Below are 7,898 nucleotides of genomic sequence, written 5' to 3' on the forward strand. Positions count from 1 at the left end.
ACAATCCTAGGTCTCTCAGTTTTTAAAAACTCCAACAGATGTAGATCTATCTTAACATTTCTAGCATATGTTTATCCGTCCCAACATTTCCAACATCTCTCTCAATCTCTTCCAACATTGCCAACATGCCTCAAGGCTGCTTAGCATTCCTTATCCTCCTAAGCATACCTTACTCAGCACTCTCTCTCTCTCTCTTTCTCCTTAGGATTATTCTTCGCATAAGCATATATATCTCAGCTCATCTCTCATCCCTTCATCTCTCGCCTCAGCATCTCTCGCCTCAGCATCTCTCGCCTCAGCATCTCTCGCCTCAGCATCTCTCGCCTCATCCTTGTATATTTCTTAAGCATGTTCTCACTCATTATCTCCTTAACTCTCCGTCTTTCTGCCTCTCCTCCCACTCACTCTCTCTTCCCTTTTTTCCCTCCTTGACCTCTCTCTTTTTGACTTATTCTCTCACTCCTTGACTTCTTTTTCCTCTTCTCGCACGCCCTCCATTCTCTTAACATCCTTTCTCTCTTCTACATTTCTCTCTCTCCTCTCCCTTTACTTTCTCTATTTTCTTCCTCCTTTCTCTCTTATGTCACTAATTTTCTTCTCTTCCTCTTTTCTCTCTTTTCTCCCTCCATTCTCTCCTCTCTCTTCTTGATCTCTTTTTTCCTCCCTCACGTTTCCATCTCAGCCTCCCCTCCCTCCATCATCTCAGCCTCCCCTCCCTCCATCTCAGCCTTAACTCCCTCCATCATCTCAGCCTCCCCTCCCTCACGTCTCCATCCCAGCCTCCCCTCCCTCACGTCTCCATCCCAGCCTCCCCTCCCTCACGTCTCCATCTCAGCCTCCCCTCCTTCACGTCTCAATCCCAGCCTCCCCTCCACGTCTCCATCCCAGCCTCCCCTCCCTCATGTCTCCATCCCAGCCTCCCCTCCCTCACGTCTCCATCCCAGCCTCCCCTCCCTCACGTCTCCATCCCAGCCTCCCCTCCCTCACGTCTCCATCCCAGCCTCCCCTCCACGTCTCCATCACCCCCCCTCCCCCCTCACGTCTCCATCCTCTCAGCCTCCCCTCCCTCAAGTCTCCATCTCAGCCTCCCCTCACTCACGTCTCCATCATCCCAGCCTCCCCTCCCTCACGTTTCCATCCCAGCCTCCTCTCCCTCACGTCTCCTTCCCAGCCTCCCCTCCCTCACGTCTCCATTATCCCAGCCTCTCCTCCCTCACGTCTCCATCTCAACCTCCCTTCCCTGACGTCTCCATCCCAGCCTCCCCTCCCTCACGTCTCCATCCCAGCCTCCCTTCCCTCACGTCTCCATTATCCCAGCCTCCCCTCCCTCACGTCTCCATCCCAACCTCCCTTTCCTCACGTCTCCATCCCAGCCTCCCCTCCCTCACGTCTCCATCCCAGCCTCCCTTTCCTCACGTCTCCATCCCAGCCTCCCCTCCCTCACGTCTCCATCCCAACCTCCCCTCCCTCACGTCTCCATCCCAGCCTCCTCTCCCTCACATCTCCATCCCAGCCTCCTCTCCCTCACGTCTCCATCCCAGCCTCCCCTCCCTCACGTCTCCATCCCAGCCTCCTCTCCCTCATGTCTCCATCCCAGCCTCCCCTCCCTCACGTCTCCATCCCAGCCTCCCTTCCCTCACGTCTCCATTATCCCAGCCTCCCCTCCCTCACGTCTCCATCCCAACCTCCCTTTCCTCACGTCTCCATCCCAGCCTCCCCCCTCACGTCTCCATCCCAGCCTCCCCTCCCTCACGTCTCCATCCCAGCCTCCCCTCCCTCACGTCTCCATCACAGCCTCCCCTCCCTCACGTCTCCATCCCAGCCTCCTCTCCCTCACGTCTCCATCCCAACCTCCCCTCCCTCATGTCTCCATCCCAGCCTCCCCTCCCTCACGTCTCCATCCCAGCCTCCCCTCCCTCACGTCTCCATCTCAGCCTCCCCTCCTTCACGTCTCCATCATCCCAGCCTCCCCTCCACGTCTCCATCATCCCAGCCTCCCCTCCCTCATGTCTCCATCCCAGCCTCCCCTCCCTCCCGTCTCCATCCCAGCCTCCCCTCCCTCAGGTCTCCATCCCAGCCTCCCCTCCCTCACGTCTCCATCCCAGCCTCCCCTCGTCTCCATCAACCCCCCTCCCCCCTCACGTCTCCATCCTCTCAACCTCCCCTCCCTCACGTCTCCATCTCAGCCTCCCCTCACTCACGTCTCCATCCCAGCCTCCCCTCACGTCTCCATCCCAGCCTCCCCTCGTCTCCATCAACCCCCCTCCCCCCTCACGTCTCCATCCTCTCAACCTCCCCTCCCTCACGTTTCCATCCCAGCCTCCTCTCCCTCACGTCTCCATCCCAGCCTCCCCTCCCTCACGTCTCCATTATCCCAGCCTCTCCTCCCTCACGTCTCCATCTCAACCTCCCTTCCCTGACGTCTCCATCCCAGCCTCCCCTCCCTCACGTCTCCATCCCAGCCTCCCTTCCCTCACGTCTCCATTATCCCAGCCTCCCCTCTCTCACGTCTCCATCCCAACCTCCCTTTCCTCACGTCTCCATCCCAGCCTCCCCTCCCTCACGTCTCCATCCCTGCCTCCCTTTCCTCACGTCTCCATCCCAGCCTCCCCTCCCTCACGTCTCCATCATCTCAACCTCCCCTCCCTCACGTCTCCATCCCAGCCTCCTCTCCCTCACGTCTCCATCCCAGCCTCCTCTCCCTCACGTCTCCATCCCAGCCTCCCCTCCCTCATGTCTCCATCCCAGCCTCCTCTCCCTAATGTCTCCATCCCAGCCTTCCCTCCCTCACGTCTCCATCCCAGCCTCCCTTCCCTCACGTCTCCATTATCCCAGCCTCCCCTCCCTCACGTCTCCATCCCAACCTCCCTTTCCTCACGTCTCCATCCCAGCCTCCCCTCCCTCACGTTTCCATCCCAGCCTCCCCTCCCTCACGTCTCCATCCCAGACTCCCCTCCCGCACGTCTCCATCCCAGCCTCCCCTCCCTCACGTCTCCATCCCAGCCTCCTCTCCCTCACGTCTCCATCCCAGCCTCCCCTCCCTCATGTCTCCATCCCAGCCTCCTCTCCCTCATGTCTCCATCCCAGCCTCCCCTCCCTCACGTCTCCATCCTAACCTCCCTTTCCTCACGTCTCCATCCCAGCCTCCCCTCCCTCACGTCTCCATAAGCCCAGCCTCCCCTCTCTCACGTCTCCATCCCAACCTCCCTTTCCTCACGTCTCCATCCCAGCCTCCCCTCCCTCACGTCTCCATCCCTGCCTCCCTTTCCTCACGTCTCCATCCCAGCCTCCCCTCCCTCACGTCTCCATCATCTCAACCTCCCCTCCCTCACGTCTCCATCCCAGCCTCCCCTCCCTCACGTCTCCATCCCATCCTCCTCTTCCTCACGTCTCCATCCCAGCCTCCCCTCCCTCACGTCTCCATCCCAGCCTCCTCTCCCTCATGTCTCCATCCCAGCCTCCCCTCCCTCACGTCTCCATCCCAGCCTCCCTTCCCTCACGTCTCCATTATCCCAGCCTCCCCTCCCTCACGTCTCCATCTCAACCTCCCCTCCCTCGCGTCTCCATCTCAGCCTCCCCTCCCTCACGTCTCCATCCCAGCCTCCTCTCCCTCACGTCTCCATCATCCCAACCTTTCTTTCCTCACGTCTCCATCCCAGCCTCCCCTCCCTCACGTCTCCATCTCAACCTTCCCTCCCTCACGTCTCCATCATCCCAGCCTCCCCTCCCTCACGTCTCCATCCCAGCCTCCCTTCCCTCACGTCTCATTATCCCAGCCTCCACTCCCTCACGTCTCCATTATCCCAGCCTCCCCTCCCTCACGTCTCCATCATCTCAACCTCCCCTCACTCACGTCTCCATCATCCCAACCTCCCCTCCCTCACGTCTCCATCATCCCAGCAGCGGTGGTACACAAGACTAAGTTAATAATTCAACCTCTTGTTCGTCCCTCTAAAGTTTACTTGTAAAAGAAACTAGAATGACGCCTGCGGTGATGGTAGCCTTTACGAGTGTGGCTGGCCCCGGCGCTCCCTTAACCACACCCTTCACCCTAGCGCACTCATTCCACTCCCTCTGGCCTACGATCTCCACACATCCCAACGACACCCACTTCGTAAAAGCCAGATACCTCCCACGACTTTGCGCATCCGTCTTGGTGTTGATGGGGGCGGTTCACTGTAGGGAGGTCGGCCTATGTTTTGATATTAAATTTCGGATTAATCTCGTAGGGTCTGGCCGCAAGAAATGGTGATGCAATTTTACAACTTTTGGGACAACGGTAAGGAATTTGACGCCATTAAACGGAGAGCTATAAAATACTGTTGTTGCTCCAGCGGAGACGACTGGGTGATGTTTCACATACATCCTCAGCTTCTGTTGTCTTCTGTGATCTTTCACTCTTCTGTTGCGTCATATGATCTTCTCGTCTTTTGTTGTTATATAATTTTCTCGTCTTCTGTTGTGTTATATGATCTTGTCTTCTGTTGTATTACATGATCTTTCCGTCTTGTGCTGTATATAATCGTTTTAAATTTTATTTTATAACTTTCTATTTTGTTGTGCTATATAATTCTCATGTCTACTGTTACATTCTGTAATTTTCCTCTCTTTTGAATTCTATAATTTTCGCTATTGTTGTATTCTATAATTATTCCTATGTTGTCTTATAAATATAGCATTTTTTCTGTTGTATTCGATAATCATTTTTTTTTGTCTTCCATTATAGTGCTATATTTTGTATTCTTCCAGTCTTATATAATCTTCCATTCCGTTGTGTTCTGTAATATTCCATCCTTTTCTGTTCTGTGAATTTCCGTTACACTGTTGTATAATTTTTGTGTTCTTCTGTTGTGTTTTACAGTATTCCGTTCTTCTGTTGTGTTCTGTCATCGTCTATCCACTCATTATGCTCTAGAATCTTTGACTCTGGCGTTTAACTTCTCCCTCTGTAGTGTTTGCTATAGTCTTTCGGTTTCCCGTTCATAAAAAGACAAGCAGCCAGAGAAAAATATTTTTAGACGGCGTTTCGCTAGCCAGCGGCGTCATAGATCATTGTAGCAGCACAGTTTATAGGCAGGAGAGAGAGGAAGACTATCGTGAGTCCTATCCTATCTTAGCTACAGGAGTAGTATCAGATAGGACCAGACTCGACGTCTGCAACTACATATAGGTAAGTACAAAGTATCGGAAATTCGGAAATGAAAATTAAAAAAAATCTGACTTTATGATTTTACAACTTATGCAGAAAATAATACGGCATTCCGACAGGAAATTAAATATACTATATTAATTCAATTTAAAAAAAAATCCTGATGAAGTGATTATTGACCTATAAATATATTTCTGACTTGACAAGTTAAAGTGAACTTCAAAATGTATCGTAAAGTTCAGACAAATCAGACAAGTTACGGTGAAAAGGCTTTCAAAAGCATATTCCTTGAAACTCATTCACAGTTCACTGTCAACTTGCAAAAACTCACTGACTACCCACGAAGTCACTGAAGGTGCCGTGGTTCCGTTAGTCACCAGTTGACAGGATTTAACACCAAAAACACTCTCTTAACTATACATTATATCATCTTTAACCATATTTATATATTGTATAAAAGAGCACATGTCCAACTAATGCAACATTTTATTGTGGCAACGTTTACCTCTCGTTAAACTTTGACAAACCGTCACCTGACAAAGCTCGTGAAGAAGCTAGTGAGACTTGCTGTCATGTTGACTATTAGAGGTACTTATTGGTACTTATTGGTACTTATACCTTAGTTCTGGTTCCCATGCTATGGATATACAGTGGACCCCCGCATAACGATCACCTCCGAATGCGACCAATTATGTAAGTGTATTTATGTAAGTGCGTTTGTACGTGTATGTTTGGGGGTCTGAAATGGACTAATCTGCTTCACAATATTCCTTATGGGAACAAATTCGGTCAGTACTAGCACCTGAACATACTTCTGGATTGAAAAAATATCGTTAACCGGGGGTCCACTGTAATTGCATTGGAGAAAATACAGAGAAAGATGAAGTTAATCAGTTGTATAAGAAATCTTTACTCTAAAGATAGTGCAGAGTCAATTTCTTGATCTATCTTGAAAGGTGAAGATTGAGTGGAGATACGAGTGAGGTGTACAAGATGAAGATACATACAGGCATATAGTAAGGAAACATAAATTGGGTTCTGAGGATATCTTACAAGGACAGAACTCAAAAGGCATTTTTGCTGGATAAATTTAGGTTTAGAAAGGATATTTGAGATTACTAGGTCAATAATGGAGTTTCTGATGAGTGGAATAATCTAATAAGTAGAGTAAATTGAAGCTAACGCCTTGAGTAGCTTAAAAAATAGGTTGGATAAATATTTGAGTGAAAAGGCTTTTATTCGAAAATGACATGTCTAGCAAGGACCACTAGTGATGACATGTCTAGCAAGGACCACTAGTGATGACATGTCTAGCAAGGACCACTAGTGATGACATGTCTAGCAAGGACCAGTAGTGATGACATGTCTAGCAAGGACCACTAGTGATGACATGTCTAGCAAGGACCACTAGTGATGACGTGTCTAGCAAGGACCAATAGTGGTTTAAAAATAGAAGTCAGTAAACACTTGGACGGGTTTATTTAGAACTCGTTACGATCTTGGGACCTTGATCACTTTTAAAATATAAATGCCCAAGAACAACAGTATATACCTATCTGCAAAAAGTGAAGTGCAAAAAAGTTGAGTAATGGCCTAACAAAAGCCCGAATGAGATACGAGATTGCGTCAGGCAGCCTTTGAGGTCAAATGACAGCCGTTACAACTATCAAGTAAGTCAGTATGTTTCACATGCTAGAGTTTTCATCTTTTTGATCCACAGAATCTGTGGCAATGATCATTGCAGCTCCCAGGCACTTTCATTGTCTAAGATTAGATTCTGTGATATGTTGTACCTCTTTCTAATTCGTTAAATGTCCCATGGAGTTTCCCAGGAGGACTGAGATGTTGCATAAGTCATCAGTGCTGCAGCCCTAATTACGTATGTTAAGGTGGTGGTTTGGGATCGTTGACTTTCCAGCATCTGACCATTCAAACAATGATAGTAACTCTGCCCCCAGCTAAAAGTAACTAATCATATGCAGTCATCAATGTTTCAGAATAATACGATGTTTAGGCGAGTCTAGAAAAATGTCACTATCGACCTTGCAATCAGTATTTCTTAATAAGAAAGGAGAAAACCAGTGGTCTAACAGTCCCTCTTTAAAGCTGAAGATAATGAAAATTATCTCTGCAGATAATGGAAGACTGAGTTACAAATTGTTTAAAGTTCATCTCAAACAGTTGATAACATGAGTCACATCACTCTAAAATTACCACCACTATAACTACCATCGTAGCCACAACTAGCATCACCTCCATAACTACCATCACCTCCATAACTACCATCACCTCCATAACTACCATCACCTCCATAACTACCATCACCTCCATAACTACCATCACCTCCATAACTACAATAGCCACTACAATCACCACGTTCTCCTCTCCACCCCATCACTACGCCTTCCTCTCCACTCCATCACCACGTCTTCCTCTCCACTCCATCACCACGTCTTCCTCTCCACTCCATCACCACGTCTTCCTCTCCACTCCATCACCACGTCTTCCTCTCCACTCCATCACCACGTCTTCCTCTCCACTCCATCACCACGTCTTGTTCACCACTCCATCACCACGTCTTGTTCACCACTATCTCACCACGTCTTCCTCTCCACTCCATCACCACGCCTTCCTCTCCACTCCATCGCCACGTCTTCCTCTACACTCCATCACCAAGTCTTCCTCTCCACTCCATCACTACGTCTTCCTCTCCACCCCACCACGTCTCCCTCACCACCCCATCACCACG

Source organism: Cherax quadricarinatus, chromosome 73 (genome assembly GCF_038502225.1).
Source record: "Cherax quadricarinatus isolate ZL_2023a chromosome 73, ASM3850222v1, whole genome shotgun sequence".
NCBI lineage: Eukaryota > Metazoa > Arthropoda > Malacostraca > Decapoda > Parastacidae > Cherax > Cherax quadricarinatus.